Raw genomic sequence first — 17,500 nt, forward strand, 5'->3', positions numbered from 1 at the left:
GTCGCGCCGTGCTCTCCGCATCAACCGCGTACGCAGCGAACCGCAAACGTCGGGCGCAGCCTCCTCACCTCCCTGCGCTTTGCGCGCGAACGTTCCCTGTTCGCGCGGCAAAGCCTGGAGGAGGCACGGCCCCGCAGCGTGTTCGAGCGCCCGGTCTACGGGACACCCTGCTTACTTCGAGGGCAACAAGCGCAACGCAAGGCTGCGATCTCGCGCACTTTGCGCACGGCTGGAGAAGCTTTGCTGGCCGGCTTTCGCTCCTCGTGTTTACCGTGCGTTAAAGTTGCGCGTCCGTGGCTCTCGCAGCTCTTGCGCGCCCGGTCGCAGAGAGGAGTACGCAACCTCGACCGCACTTTCCCTGCAGGCTTCCTTCCGACTCGAAGTCCTGCGGCGGTCTCAACGAGGTGCCACATCCTCAATGCAGTCGGTCGCCCCCGTTTCGGTTGGGCTCTGGCACGACGGTCGCCACCGTCTCGCCCTTGAGTGGCCGCTGTTGGCGCTCGCTGTGAGGTGTTCAGCGTGCTGTCCGTGTTGCCGACGCGGTCAAAACGAGTCGACGGCTCACGTTCCCTTGTGCGCCGAAGGCTCTCTTGATATGTGATCCGACCCTCAGACAGACGAAGCCAAGGGAAGACCCAAGGCCGCAATGTGCGTTCAAAGAATCAGTGCTCAGTGTGTCCTGCAATTCACACCAAGTCTCGCAGCTGGCTGCGTTCTTCATCGACCCGAGAACCGAGTGATCCACCGCTTAGAGTCGTGAAAAAGTGTTTGTTCAATTCCGTACAGTCAAAACCAAACGTTTCTGGCACTCGGCCAAACAGTGGCCAAGAAGGGCGCTTTTCAGCGCACGCTTGGACTCCAAAACTCTGCCGCGCCTTTTTCGGCTGCCGCAAATCGAGCAAACGGTGTGTTTCGGACGGCGTTTCGCTTTCGCTACTTGCGAGTGCTTTCGTGGTCCACCCCTCTATAAATACTCGGGAGGCGTCGAAGCCGGTTCTCCAAGCCGGACCCGTAGGTATCGTTGTGTGCTCGCTCTCATTGGCCCGCCTAACCAGAAAATGCCTGCGGTACACCCATTTGGATAAGAGTGCACGCAGATGCGGGCCTCGACGGCTACACATTTCCTCGGGCGGCCGCCTCCCGGCCTCCGTGGAGCGCGGGATGCACGGTCCCATCGACAAGCCTCTCCCGTTTTTACCGTGGCGTCGCGGTTCACCACGGCAGGCGGGTCGGTCTCCTCCGCATAAAAAGGGGGACCCCCGCTTTTTGTTCCACGAAATCGCACAAGCTTTTTTCGCATCCACGGTTTGCCACCGCACACCAAAATGCCGATCCGGCTGCCTACTTTAGCCAACAGGTGGAGCCAGGCGCGCCGTACTTGCGCGGCACTTCCCACGTCCACCGAAGTCGGTGCCAAGGACCACTTTCGGCGCCGGAGCCGCGTACGAGCCTACTCGAGGCGGAAGAACGAAGCCAGCAAGGGCCTGGCCGCAAGTGCGTTCAATTGTCGGGACGTCCAAGTCCCTCGTTCTTCCGTGCTTCCTCTTTCGGCAAGTCGTTGCGGCACCTTCCCAAAGCGCGCAGACCCGCTAATCGCGACGAGCGCGACGTGGCCGTGCCGCCTTTCCCTCGGCAGCAAGCAAAACGCCTGGCAACGTCGACGCTCCCCTAACCGCGATCTCGCACCGTGTTTCGTGTGGCGAATTCAAAAGCCGGCCGGCGCTGCTGCAACCATTACGGTCGGTACGCATACGCCGCGGAGGGCGGGACGGTCATCGGAGCGTGCGGTTCCTCCATCGAGTACTGCGCACCTCGGCCGTCGCATCGCCGTGCCATGACCGGCCGCGCGTCAACGCGAACCGGTGCCAGCGAGATCCCTCGCCTGCAAGAACCGACCGGCAGCCTCCGTCACCCGAGGACGCGGAGGCGCTTGCCGCGGACGGCGGGACGGTATGCACTGGTGCACAGCGGACCCGTCACATCGCCAGTTCCTTGACCGACCGCCGACGCTTGTGCCGTTCCTCTCGTACTTGGCAGTCGCCGCGCGATTGTCGGGTCTCGTTCTTGCACGCTCGAACGGTCGGGAGGGCACTCGGCTGGCGTTTCGGGAACGCGCAGCCTCGCCTTCTACCGACGTAACCACGACTCGCCGTTCGCGCTCCGCCGCTCCTGTTTACAGTACTAGGCGGTCCCGCAGCGGTCGGGTCGCGCATTTCGAGCGCTTCGAGCCACGGTGCAGTGGCGGGTCGAAAGCCGACCTATGAGTGCGTTGCGCCGTTTGTACCCGCGTCCGCCACCTGGCCGACCGTCCAAGGTCGCGGTGTTGGCGTCCGCTGGGCGCAACAATTTGTCACGGGGTGCCGCTCCACATTCAGGCAGCCCCGTGGGGAAAAGCCGACCCCGCGTCCAAACGGGGTCAGCGGCAGAAAGTGTCGGGCGCAGACGCAGCTGAGGCGCTCACCCTTCACAATCCGTTAATGATCCTTCCGCAGGTTCACCTACGGAAACCTTGTTACGACTTTTACTTCCTCTAAATGATCAAGTTTGGTCATCTTTCCAACAGACCGGCGCAACCGAAAGGCCGCGCCGGACATCGGTCCGAAGACCTCACTAAATCATTCAATCGGTAGTAGCGACGGGCGGTGTGTACAAAGGGCAGGGACGTAATCAACGCGAGCTTATGACTCGCGCTTACTGGGAATTCCTCGTTCAAGGGGAACAATTGCAAGCCCCTATCCCAATCACGAAAGAAGTTCCACGGGTTACCCAGTCTTTTCAGACAGGGATAAAGACACGCTGCTTCCTTCAGTGTAGCGCGCGTGCGGCCCCGGACATCTAAGGGCATCACAGACCTGTTATTGCTCTGTTTCGTGCGGCTAGGAGCCGCTTGTCCCTCTAAGAAGGTTGTAAGGTGCTGGGAACCCCGCACCTATTTAATAGGCTAGAGTCTCGTTCGTTATCGGAATTAACCAGACAAATCGCTCCACCAACTAAGAACGGCCATGCACCACCATCCACCGAATCAAGAAAGAGCTCTCAATCTGTCAATCCTCCCAGTGTCCGGGCCGGGTAAGTTTTCCCGTGTTGAGTCAAATTAAGCCGCAGGCTCCACTCCTGGTGGTGCCCTTCCGTCAATTCCTTTAAGTTTCAGCTTTGCAACCATACTTCCCCCGGAACCCAAATACTTTGGTTTCCCGGAAGCTGCCCGCCGAGTCATTTGAGTAACTCAGGCGGATCGCTGGTTGGCATCGTTTATGGTCAGAACTAGGGCGGTATCTGATCGCCTTCGAACCTCTGACTTTCGTTCTTGATCAATGAAAACATTCTTGGCAAATGCTTTCGCAGTAGTTCGTCTTGCGACGGTCCAAGAATTTCACCTCTAGCGCCGCAATACGAATGCCCCCGTCCGTCCCTCTTAATCATTACCTCGTATTCCAAAAACCAACAGAACAGAAACGAGGTCTTGTTCTATTATTCCATGCAAGTTTATTCAGGCGACTCGCCTGCGTTGAGCACTCTAATTTTTTCAAAGTAAAAGCACCGGCCATCTCGAGGCACACAATGAAGTGCACCAAGAAAGAACCGGCATGATGTTCAGTCCGAGCCGTCGCATCGGGTAGATGCACTACTCGTCTGGAACTGAGATCCAACTACGAGCTTTTTAACCGCAGCAGCTTTAGTATACGCTATTGGAGCTGGAATTACCGCGGCTGCTGGCACCAGACTTGCCCTCCAATTGATCCTCGTTAAAGGATTTAGAGTGTACTCATTTCAATTACGGGGCCTCAAAAGAGTCCCGTATTGTTATTTTTCGTCACTACCTCCCCGTGCCGGGAGTGGGTAATTTGCGCGCCTGCTGCCTTCCTTGGATGTGGTAGCCGTTTCTCAGGCTCCCTCTCCGGAATCGAACCCTGATTCTCCGTTACCCGTAACAACCATGGTAAGCAAGTAACCTACCATCGAAAGTTGATAAGGCAGACACTTGAAAGAAACGTCGCCGGCTCGTGGCCATGCGATCAGCACAAAGTTATCCAGAGTCACCACACAATACGGGCCGAAACCCGATCGATCTTGGTCTAATAAAAGCACCCGTTACCCAAAGGGCTCCAGGCTCACTGCATGTATTAGCTCTAGAATTGCCACAGTTATCCAAGTAGGAAGAAACGATCTAAGGAACCATAACTGATTTAATGAGCCATTCGCGGTTTCGCCTTATTTCGGCATGTACTTAGACATGCATGGCTTAATCTTTGAGACAAGCATATGATTACTGGCAGGATCAACCAGGTAATCGTTCGACTGCGCGTCCGTCCTCGCCTTCGGCGGGCCGGACGCAGTCTGTGTGCGGCGGAGGCCACCTTCAGGCGCCCCAACACGCTTATTTTGCACTCCGAGATGACGGCGTTCGAGCTCGCTACGGCACAACCTTCCCGAAAGACGAGTGGGAGCCGTGCGGCAAGAAGCACGTTCATGCTCGCTCTTTTTCGTTGCATCGACTCGGTCGCGCCGTGCGGGTTGCCCAAGCCCGCTGCACTGTCGGTGGACCGGCCGGAACTAGCAACGGAGCCGAGACTGCAAAGCCGCCAGACGACGGGTCACGCCCGCGTCTTCGGCGCTTTCGCATCTGAATCGCCCGAGGACGACACGGAACACACCTCGATATCGTGGTAAAACGGCACCGTCCGACAACCAGCCCCTAACGCATCAAGCGGATGAGGCTGCAGACGACTGCCGTGGATTCCCCTGGAGCAGACCCGAGGACACGCTTGACGAGGCCGAAGCCCGCCGCATATCAGACACCCGGTCGCTTTCGCGTACGCCGCTCACGAGAACCCCCACATAATAGCAGCGATAAGTACCCAGACCTCCTTGGGCACTAATACGAGCGTACTCGAGAAAATTTCACCGCGGGTGTGCCCCGAAACGTGTGGCACGTTGAGCGTGCCACAAGTCTACGTCGCTCTCAAACCCGCCGAGGTCGTAGAATTTGCGACCCTACTCACGAAATTCCCACCGAGGATACGGCCGCAAACGTACCGCACCTTGGGTAGGCCACGAGTTTGTGCAACACTACGCTGACGGCACAGCACCGAGGTCGTGCGCGCACGCACGGGAAAATTCCGCCGCGGTTTCTGCCGAAAACGTGAGGCACCACGACTCTCCGCAAGTTCGCGTCGACTGCGAAAGACCGAAGTCGTGAACGACGTGTCCGCTACTCGCCGCCGACACGCTGGACACCAAACGTACAACGACTCGACGGCGTCGTAGAGGCCCACGACGCGGTTTTCCTTAACGACGTCTCGGCGTGGCACCGACAGGTTAGAACGGCCGACCAACGTTCCCTGTCCGCCGTTCGGCTCAGTCGAAGGGCTCGGCGACTTCGGCAACGCTGCGAAGCCGCACGGTGACGCACGCCATGTCCCCATTTTTTTTTTTTTTTTCTTTCTGCGTCTGCCGGGGTGCCCCTATAATAGCAGCGATAAGCACCCAGACCGCCGTGGGTCGCTCGCCCCGGCTGACGTGGTTTTTCGTACTCCTGCGGCGGTCGCCGTCAAGCACGTCCAAATACGCTACTTTCGTGGGCGCATTCACGCTCTTTCGCTTCGCCGGAGTGCCAGCACTCACTCTGCCAAAAACGGCGAACATCCGAGCGGCGGTTCCCACTTTTGCGTCGGCGTCGCAAACCCCGCCCCGGCAGACGAGGTTTGCCGTACTCGTGCGACGGTGGCCGGCGGGCACGTCGAAAGACGCCGATATCGTGCGCGAATTGGCGCACCTTGGCTTCACCGGAGTGCCGCCACTGACTCCTCCAAAAACGGCGAAGATCCGAGCGGCGCTTCCCACTTTCGCATCGGCGTCCCGAACTCCGCCCCGGCTGACGCGGTTTACCGTACTCGTGCGACGGTCGCCGGCGAGCACGTGGAAAGACGCCGATATCGTGCCCGAATCGGCTCCGTTCGGCTTCGCCGGAGTGCCAGCACTGGCTCGGCGAAAGACGACGAACATCCGAGCGACGGTTCTCACTATTGCGTACGCGTCGCAAACCCCGCCCCGGCAGACGCACTTTGCCGTACTCGTGCGACGGTCGCCGGCGAGCACGTAGAAAGACGCCGATATCGTGCCGGAATCGGCCCCGTTTGGCTTCGCCGGAGTGCCAGCACTCACTCGGCCACAAACGGCGAACATCCGAGCGGCGGTTCCCACTTAGCCGTCGGCGTCCCGAACTCCGCCCCGGCAGACGCGGTTGCCGAGCTCGTGCGACTAGCGACCGCGAAGCCGTCTCGCGACGCCGCTTTCGTGCGCGGCTCCCACTGCGACCTGGGTCACCCGAGGTCGACGAGCAAGAAAGAATGTCGAAAAAAAATTTTTTTTTTTTTGCGTCTGCCGGGGTGCCCCTATAATAGCAGCGATAAGCACCCAGACCGCCATGGGTCGCTCGCCCCGGCTGACGTGGTTTTTCGTTTTCCTGCGGTGGTCGTCGTCAAGCACGTCCAAACACGCCACTTTCGTGGGCGCATTCGCGCTCTTTCGCTTCGCCGGAGTGCCAGCACTCACTCTGCCAAAAACGGCGAACATCCTAGTGGCGGTTCCCACTTTTGCGTCGGCGTCGCCAACCCCGCCCCGGCATACGCGGTTTGCCGTACTCGTGCGGCGGTGGCCGGCGGGCACGTCGAAAGACACCGATATCGTGCGCGAGTCGATGCTTCTTGGTCTCGCAGGAGGGCCGCCACTCACTCCTGCAAAAACGGCGAAGATCCGAGCGGCGCTTCCCACTTTTTCGTCGGCATCGCAAACCTCGCCCCGGCAGACGCGCTTTGCCGTACTCGTGCGACGGTCGCCGGCGAGCACGTCGAAATACGCCGATATCGTGCCCGAATCGGCCCCGTTTCGCTTCGCCGGAGTGCCAGCACTCACTCGGCCAAAAACGGCGAACATCCGAGCAGCGGTACCCACTTAGCCGTCGGCATCCCGAACTCCGCGCCGGCTGACGCGGTTGCCGAGCTCGTGCGACTAGCGACCGCGAACGCGTCTCGCGACGCCGCTTTCGTGCGCGGCTCCCATTGCGACCTGGGTTACCCGAGCTCGACCAGCAAAAAAGAAGGTCGAAAAAAAATTTTTTTTTTCTGCGTCTGCCGGGGTGCCCCTATAATAGCAGCGATAAGCACCCAGACCGCCGTGGGTCGCTCGCCCCGGCTGACGTGGTTTTTCGTACTCCTGCAGCGGTCGCCGTCAAGCACGTCCAAATACGCCACTTTCGTGGGCGCTTTCGCGCTCTTTCGCGTCGCCGGTGTGCCAGCACTCACTCTGCCAAAAACGGCGAACATCCTAGTGGCGGTTCCCACTTTTGCGTCGGCGTCGCCAACCCCGCCCCGGCATACGCGGTTTGCCGTACTCGTGCGGCGGTGGCCGGCGGGCACGTCGAAAGACACCGATATCGTGCGCGAGTCGATGCTTCTTGGTCTCGCAGGAGGGCCGCCACTCACTCCTGCAAAAACGGCGAAGATCCGAGCGGCGCTTCCCACTTTTTCGTCGGCATCGCAAACCTCGCCCCGGCAGACGCGCTTTGCCGTACTCGTGCGACGGTCGCCGGCGAGCACGTCGAAATACGCCGATATCGTGCCCGAATCGGCCCCGTTTCGCTTCGCCGGAGTGCCAGCACTCACTCGGCCAAAAACGGCGAACATCCGAGCAGCGGTACCCACTTAGCCGTCGGCATCCCGAACTCCGCGCCGGCTGACGCGGTTGCCGAGCTCGTGCGACTAGCGACCGCGAACGCGTCTCGCGACGCCGCTTTCGTGCGCGGCTCCCATTGCGACCTGGGTTACCCGAGCTCGACCAGCAAAAAAGAAGGTCGAAAAAAAATTTTTTTTTTCTGCGTCTGCCGGGGTGCCCCTATAATAGCAGCGATAAGCACCCAGACCGCCGTGGGTCGCTCGCCCCGGCTGACGTGGTTTTTCGTACTCCTGCAGCGGTCGCCGTCAAGCACGTCCAAATACGCCACTTTCGTGGGCGCTTTCGCGCTCTTTCGCGTCGCCGGTGTGCCAGCACTCACTCTGCCAAAAACGGCCAACATCCGAGCGGCGGTTCCCACTTTTGCGTCGGCGTCGTAAACCCCGCCCCGGCAGACGCGGTTTGCCCTACTCGTTCGACGGTCGCCGGCGAGCGCGTCGAAAGACGCCGATATCGTGCGCTAATTGGCGCTCCTTGGCTTCTCCGGAGTGCCGCCACTCACTCCTCCAAAAACGGCGAAGATCCGAGCGGCGTTCTCCACTTTCGCATCGGCGTCCCGAACTCCGCCCGGGCTGACGCGGTTTACCGTACTCGTGCGACGGTCGCCGCCGGGCACGTCGAAAGACGCCGATATCGTGCCGTAATCGGCCCCGTTTGGCTTCGCCCGAGTGCCAGCACTCACTCGGCCAAAAACGGCGAACATCCGAGCAGCGTTTCCCACTTTCGCATCGGCGTCCCGAAGCCCGCCCCGGCAGACGCGGTTTGCCCTACTCGAGCGACGGTCGCCGGCGATCACGTCGAAAGGCGCCGAATTCGTGCACGAATCGATGCTTCTTGGTCTCGCAGGAGGGCCGCCACTCACTCCTGCAAAAACGGCGAAGATCCGAGTTGCGCTTCCCACTTTTTCGTCGGCGTCCCGAACTACGCCCCGGCTGACGCGGTTTACCGTACTCGTGCGACGGTCGCCGGCGGGCACTTCAAAATACGCCGATTTCGTGGGCGCATTCACGCTGTTTCGCTTCCCCGGAGTGCCAACACTCACTCTGCCGAAAGCGGCGATCATCCGAGCGGCGGTTCCCACTTTTGCGTCGGCTTCGCAAACGGCGCCCCGGCAGACGCGCTCGTGCGACGTACTCGTGCGACGGTCGCCGGCGAGCACGTCGAAAGACGCCGATATCGTGCTCGAATCGACCCCGTTTCGCTTCGCCGGAGTGCTGCCAGTCACGGCGCAGAGAACGGCGAACAAGTGTTTTTTTTTTTTTTTCCTAGAATTTGTGTTATAGAAGGCACATTTGATATCGGACGATAATTTTCAACTTTATCACGCGCACCGATTTTCGTGTAGAGGTTTGCAAGTTTATGGGAATTTCTCCACTTGGAATAATGCGATTTAGTAGTACTACGAGAACTTCATGGATGTACTCAAGGGTACGGGGCAAGTCAGTTACGTCAACACCTGCAGATTTTTTACACTTCAAACTGAAAATTGTTGGTTGTGAGTCCTCGTGTGATATTAAAGGCCGATTCGCTAACACATAGAACAAAGAAAGAAAGGAAGAAAAAACGCCCGCGCTCGCTCAAGAAACCTGGGTTCGCAACAAGTGGCAACAACAAGCAACCGAGCGAGTGCGCCAAAACCCGTGGCGGCCGAACAAACGCGAAGTCCCAACCGCGTCAGCCGGGGCGGCACGGGACAGGAAAAATCACTTCAGCCGGGGCGGCGGGGCACCGAATAAACCTCGTCACCTCGTCGCAGGATAAAAGAGGAAACAAAAAGTCTAAACAGCGTCTGCTGGAGCGAATGCGTAATAAAACAACAACAACAACAAAAAAAAAACACCCGCGCTCAAGAAGTCTGCAATCCTCACAAAAGGCGACTGTGACCGAGCAGCGTCAGCCGGGGCCGTGCGGAAACGGAAAAACCGCGACTACCGGGGCGTCGAGGCACCGAAAAATCCACTTCAGCCGCGGCGAAAAAAAAACAAAAAGAAAGACGGAGGGGGGGGGGGGGAACCACGTCTGCCGGGGCGAAGGAAAAAAAAAAACGCGTCTGCCGGGGCGAGCCCGGGTGCGGCACCACCGGGAAAACTGTGGCAAACAGACATGGCGATCGAGTGAGTGGGCCGCCAGCCAGGCTCAGCCAAAAAGTGCAAAGTCCGAACTGCGTCAGCCGGGGCGGCAAAAACCGCGTCAGCCGGGGCGGCGCAAAAAACCGCGTCTGCCGGGGCGGCACGAAACCGCGTCAGCCGGGGCGGGGCGAAAACTGCGTCAGCCGGGGCGAAAAGAAAAAAAAAACGCGTCTGCCGGGGCAAGCCCGGGTGCGGCACCACCGGGAAAACTGTGGCAAACAGACATGGCGATCGAGTGAGTGGGCCGCCAGCCAGGCACAGCCGAAAAGTGCAAAGTCCGAACCGTGTCAGCCGGGGCGACGCAAAAACCGCGTCAGCCGGGGCGGCGCGAAAACCGCGTCAGCCGGGGCGGCACGAAACCGCGTCAGCCGGGGCGGCGCGAAAACTGCGTCAGCCGGGGCGGCGCGAAAACCTCGTCAGCCGGGGCGAGCGAAAAGGGGGGGGGGGAACCACGTCTGCCGGGGCGAAAGAAAAAAAAACGCGTCTGCCGGGGCGAGCCCGGGTGCGGCACCACCGGGAAGACTGTGGCAAACAGACATGGCGATCGAGTGAGTGGGCCGCCAGCCAGGCTCAGCCCAAAAAGTGCCAAGTCCGAACTGCGTCAGCCGGGGCGGCAAAAACCGCGTCAGCCGGGGCGGCGCGAAAACCGCGTCTGCCGGGGCGGCGCGAAAACTGCGTCTGCCGGGGCGAGCCCGGGTGCGGCACCACCGGGAAAACTGTGGCAAACAGACATGGCGATCGAGTGAGTGGGCCGCCAGCCAGGCACAGCCGAAAAGTGCTAAGTCCGAACTGCATCTGCCGGGGCGGCACGAAACCGCGTCAGCCGGGGCGGCGCGAAAACCGCGTCTGCCGGGGCGGCACGAAACCGCGTCAGCCGGGGCGGCGCGAAAACTGCGTCAGCCGGGGCGAGCCCGGGTGCGGCACCACCGGGAAAACTGTGGCAAACAGACATGGCGATCGAGTGAGTGGGCCGCCAGCCAGGCACAGCCGAAAAGTGCTAAGTCCGAACTGCGTCTGCCGGGGCGGCACGAAACCGCGTCAGCCGGGGCGGCGCGAAAACCGCGTCTGCCGGGGCGGCACGAAACCGCGTCAGCCGGGGCGGCGCGAAAACTGCGTCAGCCGGGGCGAGCCCGGGTGCGGCACCACCGGGAAAACTGTGGCAAACAGACATGGCGATCGAGTGAGTGGGCCGCCAGCCAGGCACAGCCGAAAAGTGCTAAGTCCGAACTGCGTCAGCCGGGGCGGCAAAAACCGCGTCAGCCGGGGCGGCGCAAAAAACCGCGTCTGCCGGGGCGGCACGAAACCGCGTCAGCCGGGGCGGCGCGAAAACTGCGTCAGCCGGGGCGAAAGAAAAAAAAAAAAACGCGTCTGCCGGGGCGAGCCCGGGTGCGGCACCACCGGGAAAACTGTGGCAAACAGACATGGCGATCGAGTGAGTGGGCCGCCAGCCAGGCACAGCCGAAAAGTGCTAAGTCCGAACTGCGTCTGCCGGGGCGGCACGAAACCGCGTCAGCCGGGGCGGCGCGAAAACCGCGTCTGCCGGGGCGGCACGAAACCGCGTCAGCCGGGGCGGCGCGAAAACTGCGTCAGCCGGGGCGAGCCCGGGTGCGGCACCACCGGGAAAACTGTGGCAAACAGACATGGCGATCGAGTGAGTGGGCCGCCAGCCAGGCACAGCCGAAAAGTGCTAAGTCCGAACTGCGTCTGCCGGGGCGGCACGAAACCGCGTCAGCCGGGGCGGCGCGAAAACCGCGTCTGCCGGGGCGGCACGAAACCGCGTCAGCCGGGGCGGCGCGAAAACTGCGTCAGCCGGGGCGAGCCCGGGTGCGGCACCACCGGGAAAACTGTGGCAAACAGACATGGCGATCGAGTGAGTGGGCCGCCAGCCAGGCACAGCCGAAAAGTGCAAAGTCCGAACCGTGTCAGCCGGGGCGACGCAAAAACCGCGTCAGCCGGGGCGGCGCGAAAACCGCGTCAGCCGGGGCGGCACGAAACCGCGTCAGCCGGGGCGGCGCGAAAACTGCGTCAGCCGGGGCGGCGCGAAAACCTCGTCAGCCGGGGCGAGCGAAAAGGGGGGGGGGGGAACCACGTCTGCCGGGGCGAAAGAAAAAAAAAACGCGTCTGCCGGGGCGAGCCCGGGTGCGGCACCACCGGGAAGACTGTGGCAAACAGACATGGCGATCGAGTGAGTGGGCCGCCAGCCAGGCTCAGCCCAAAAAGTGCCAAGTCCGAACTGCGTCAGCCGGGGCGGCAAAAACCGCGTCAGCCGGGGCGGCGCGAAAACCGCGTCTGCCGGGGCGGCGCGAAAACTGCGTCAGCCGGGGCGAGCCCGGGTGCGGCACCACCGGGAAAACTGTGGCTAACAGACATGGCGATCGAGTGAGTGGGCCACCAGCCAGGCTCAGCCAAAAAGTGCCAAGTCCGAACTGCGTCAGCCGGGGCGGCAAAAACCGCGTCAGCCGGGGCGGTGCAAAAAAACCGCGTCTGCCGGGGCGGCACGAAACCGCGTCAGCCGGGGCGGCGCGAAAACTGCGTCAGCCGGGGCGAAAGAAAAAAAAAAACGCGTCTGCCGGGGCGAGCCCGGGTGCGGCACCACCGGGAAAACTGTGGCAAACAGACATGGCGATCGAGTGAGTGGGCCGCCAGCCAGGCACAGCCGAAAAGTGCTAAGTCCGAACTGCGTCTGCCGGGGCGGCACGAAACCGCGTCAGCCGGGGCGGCGCGAAAACCGCGTCTGCCGGGGCGGCACGAAACCGCGTCAGCCGGGGCGGCGCGAAAACTGCGTCAGCCGGGGCGAGCCCGGGTGCGGCACCACCGGGAAAACTGTGGCAAACAGACATGGCGATCGAGTGAGTGGGCCGCCAGCCAGGCACAGCCGAAAAGTGCTAAGTCCGAACTGCGTCTGCCGGGGCGGCACGAAACCGCGTCAGCCGGGGCGGCGCGAAAACCGCGTCTGCCGGGGCGGCACGAAACCGCGTCAGCCGGGGCGGCGCGAAAACTGCGTCAGCCGGGGCGAGCCCGGGTGCGGCACCACCGGGAAAACTGTGGCAAACAGACATGGCGATCGAGTGAGTGGGCCGCCAGCCAGGCACAGCCGAAAAGTGCTAAGTCCGAACTGCGTCAGCCGGGGCGGCAAAAACCGCGTCAGCCGGGGCGGCGCAAAAAACCGCGTCTGCCGGGGCGGCACGAAACCGCGTCAGCCGGGGCGGCGCGAAAACTGCGTCAGCCGGGGCGAAAGAAAAAAAAAAAACGCGTCTGCCGGGGCGAGCCCGGGTGCGGCACCACCGGGAAAACTGTGGCAAACAGACATGGCGATCGAGTGAGTGGGCCGCCAGCCAGGCACAGCCGAAAAGTGCTAAGTCCGAACTGCGTCTGCCGGGGCGGCACGAAACCGCGTCAGCCGGGGCGGCGCGAAAACCGCGTCTGCCGGGGCGGCACGAAACCGCGTCAGCCGGGGCGGCGCGAAAACTGCGTCAGCCGGGGCGAGCCCGGGTGCGGCACCACCGGGAAAACTGTGGCAAACAGACATGGCGATTGAGTGAGTGGGCCGCCAGCCAGGCACAGCCGAAAAGTGCTAAGTCCGAACTGCGTCTGCCGGGGCGGCACGAAACCGCGTCAGCCGGGGCGGCGCGAAAACCGCGTCTGCCGGGGCGGCACGAAACCGCGTCAGCCGGGGCGGCGCGAAAACTGCGTCAGCCGGGGCGAGCCCGGGTGCGGCACCACCGGGAAAACTGTGGCAAACAGACATGGCGATCGAGTGAGTGGGCCGCCAGCCAGGCACAGCCGAAAAGTGCTAAGTCCGAACTGCGTCTGCCGGGGCGGCACGAAACCGCGTCAGCCGGGGCGGCGCGAAAACCGCGTCTGCCGGGGCGGCACGAAACCGCGTCAGCCGGGGCGGCGCGAAAACTGCGTCAGCCGGGGCGAGCCCGGGTGCGGCACCACCGGGAAAACTGTGGCAAACAGACATGGCGATCGAGTGAGTGGGCCGCCAGCCAGGCACAGCCGAAAAGTGCTAAGTCCGAACTGCGTCTGCCGGGGCGGCACGAAACCGCGTCAGCCGGGGCGGCGCGAAAACCGCGTCTGCCGGGGCGGCACGAAACCGCGTCAGCCGGGGCGGCGCGAAAACTGCGTCAGCCGGGGCGAGCCCGGGTGCGGCACCACCGGGAAAACTGTGGCAAACAGACATGGCGATCGAGTGAGTGGGCCGCCAGCCAGGCACAGCCGAAAAGTGCTAAGTCCGAACTGCGTCTGCCGGGGCGGCACGAAACCGCGTCAGCCGGGGCGGCGCGAAAACCGCGTCTGCCGGGGCGGCACGAAACCGCGTCAGCCGGGGCGGCGCGAAAACTGCGTCAGCCGGGGCGAGCCCGGGTGCGGCACCACCGGGAAAACTGTGGCAAACAGACATGGCGATCGAGTGAGTGGGCCGCCAGCCAGGCACAGCCGAAAAGTGCAAAGTCCGAACCGTGTCAGCCGGGGCGACGCAAAAACCGCGTCAGCCGGGGCGGCGCGAAAACCGCGTCAGCCGGGGCGGCACGAAACCGCGTCAGCCGGGGCGGCGCGAAAACTGCGTCAGCCGGGGCGGCGCGAAAACCTCGTCAGCCGGGGCGAGCGAAAAGGGGGGGGGGGGGGAACCACGTCTGCCGGGGCGAAAGAAAAAAAAAACGCGTCTGCCGGGGCGAGCCCGGGTGCGGCACCACCGGGAAGACTGTGGCAAACAGACATGGCGATCGAGTGAGTGGGCCGCCAGCCAGGCTCAGCCCAAAAAGTGCCAAGTCCGAACTGCGTCAGCCGGGGCGGCAAAAACCGCGTCAGCCGGGGCGGCGCGAAAACCGCGTCTGCCGGGGCGGCGCGAAAACTGCGTCAGCCGGGGCGAGCCCGGGTGCGGCACCACCGGGAAAACTGTGGCTAACAGACATGGCGATCGAGTGAGTGGGCCACCAGCCAGGCTCAGCCAAAAAGTGCCAAGTCCGAACTGCGTCAGCCGGGGCGGCAAAAACCGCGTCAGCCGGGGCGGTGCAAAAAAACCGCGTCTGCCGGGGCGGCACGAAACCGCGTCAGCCGGGGCGGCGCGAAAACTGCGTCAGCCGGGGCGAAAGAAAAAAAAAAACGCGTCTGCCGGGGCGAGCCCGGGTGCGGCACCACCGGGAAAACTGTGGCAAACAGACATGGCGATCGAGTGAGTGGGCCGCCAGCCAGGCACAGCCGAAAAGTGCTAAGTCCGAACTGCGTCTGCCGGGGCGGCACGAAACCGCGTCAGCCGGGGCGGCGCGAAAACCGCGTCTGCCGGGGCGGCACGAAACCGCGTCAGCCGGGGCGGCGCGAAAACTGCGTCAGCCGGGGCGAGCCCGGGTGCGGCACCACCGGGAAAACTGTGGCAAACAGACATGGCGATCGAGTGAGTGGGCCGCCAGCCAGGCACAGCCGAAAAGTGCTAAGTCCGAACTGCGTCTGCCGGGGCGGCACGAAACCGCGTCAGCCGGGGCGGCGCGAAAACCGCGTCTGCCGGGGCGGCACGAAACCGCGTCAGCCGGGGCGGCGCGAAAACTGCGTCAGCCGGGGCGAGCCCGGGTGCGGCACCACCGGGAAAACTGTGGCAAACAGACATGGCGATCGAGTGAGTGGGCCGCCAGCCAGGCACAGCCGAAAAGTGCTAAGTCCGAACTGCGTCAGCCGGGGCGGCAAAAACCGCGTCAGCCGGGGCGGCGCAAAAAACCGCGTCTGCCGGGGCGGCACGAAACCGCGTCAGCCGGGGCGGCGCGAAAACTGCGTCAGCCGGGGCGAAAGAAAAAAAAAAAACGCGTCTGCCGGGGCGAGCCCGGGTGCGGCACCACCGGGAAAACTGTGGCAAACAGACATGGCGATCGAGTGAGTGGGCCGCCAGCCAGGCACAGCCGAAAAGTGCTAAGTCCGAACTGCGTCTGCCGGGGCGGCACGAAACCGCGTCAGCCGGGGCGGCGCGAAAACCGCGTCTGCCGGGGCGGCACGAAACCGCGTCAGCCGGGGCGGCGCGAAAACTGCGTCAGCCGGGGCGAGCCCGGGTGCGGCACCACCGGGAAAACTGTGGCAAACAGACATGGCGATTGAGTGAGTGGGCCGCCAGCCAGGCACAGCCGAAAAGTGCTAAGTCCGAACTGCGTCTGCCGGGGCGGCACGAAACCGCGTCAGCCGGGGCGGCGCGAAAACCGCGTCTGCCGGGGCGGCACGAAACCGCGTCAGCCGGGGCGGCGCGAAAACTGCGTCAGCCGGGGCGAGCCCGGGTGCGGCACCACCGGGAAAACTGTGGCAAACAGACATGGCGATCGAGTGAGTGGGCCGCCAGCCAGGCACAGCCGAAAAGTGCTAAGTCCGAACTGCGTCTGCCGGGGCGGCACGAAACCGCGTCAGCCGGGGCGGCGCGAAAACCGCGTCTGCCGGGGCGGCACGAAACCGCGTCAGCCGGGGCGGCGCGAAAACTGCGTCAGCCGGGGCGAGCCCGGGTGCGGCACCACCGGGAAAACTGTGGCAAACAGACATGGCGATCGAGTGAGTGGGCCGCCAGCCAGGCACAGCCGAAAAGTGCAAAGTCCGAACCGTGTCAGCCGGGGCGACGCAAAAACCGCGTCAGCCGGGGCGGCGCGAAAACCGCGTCTGCCGGGGCGGCACGAAACCGCGTCAGCCGGGGCGGCGCGAAAACTGCGTCAGCCGGGGCGAGCCCGGGTGCGGCACCACCGGGAAAACTGTGGCAAACAGACATGGCGATCGAGTGAGTGGGCCGCCAGCCAGGCACAGCCGAAAAGTGCTAAGTCCGAACTGCGTCAGCCGGGGCGGCAAAAACCGCGTCAGCCGGGGCGGCGCAAAAACCGCGTCTGCCGGGGCGAAATAAAAAAAAAAACAAAGAAAAAAGCCCGCGCTTAATCAAAAGAAAACAAAGAAAAAAGCTTGCGCTTAATCAAAAGAAAACAAACAAAAAAAGTTCGCGCTTAAGCCTGGCGGTGGAACCACCGGGGCAAACAGACCTGGCGATCGAGTGAGTGGGCCGCCAGCCAGGCACAGCCAAAAAGTGCAAAGTCCGAACCGCGTCAGCCGGGGCGGCGCGAAAACCGCGTCAGCCGGGGCGGCGCGAAAACCGCGTCAGCCGGGGCGGCGCAAAAACCGCGTCAGCCGGGGCGGCGCAAAAACTGCGTCAGCCGGGGCGGCACGGAAAAACGAAAACCGCGTCAGCCGGGGCGACATCAAAATGAGGAAAAAAAAAAAAAAAACTGCCTTAGGACACCTGCGTACACTTTCATGCGTTTGGGCATATCTCTCTGTAACACGCGCGCCCCTCGTTACGCGCGGCACTCTGTTTTCTCCGACACCCATATTTCGGCGGCATGTGGCACGCGCGCCCGTCCCTACGCACGGCACACCGCAGTGCTTTCTCGATATTTTTCTTTTCCTCCAACACCGTCATCTATAGGCTTTTAGTGACCTGTTGCTCGTGGCACAAGTTCGCTTGCTCTGACACCTCTTGCATGCGCACCGTTTTTGCGCACGGTGCTATGCCGCAAAGCACGGCAGTCGCATGCGTTTCTCTCAGGCACCTCTTTTTTGACACAACGCTGTGGTGCTTAGAAACACACGCGCCGCTTTTGCGCACAGAACTCCACCGTACAGCACGG

General features: G+C 62.8%; 2 non-coding genes across 2 annotated transcripts; both read right to left on the minus strand.

Annotated features, from left to right (window-relative positions):
- Window positions 1–603: 603 nt before the first annotated feature.
- LOC142795963 (5.8S ribosomal RNA) lies at window positions 604–756 on the minus strand. The gene has a single exon (XR_012893442.1). It is a non-coding gene; the product is annotated as a 5.8S ribosomal RNA (ribosomal RNA).
- Window positions 757–2,475: 1,719 nt separating this feature from the next.
- On the minus strand, window positions 2,476–4,290 carry LOC142795964 (small subunit ribosomal RNA). The gene has a single exon (XR_012893443.1). It is a non-coding gene; the product is annotated as a small subunit ribosomal RNA (ribosomal RNA).
- Between the last annotated feature and the right edge of the window lie 13,210 nt (window positions 4,291–17,500).

This window comes from Rhipicephalus microplus, unplaced genomic scaffold, assembly GCF_043290135.1.
Source record: "Rhipicephalus microplus isolate Deutch F79 unplaced genomic scaffold, USDA_Rmic scaffold_979, whole genome shotgun sequence".
Lineage (NCBI taxonomy): Eukaryota > Metazoa > Arthropoda > Arachnida > Ixodida > Ixodidae > Rhipicephalus > Rhipicephalus microplus.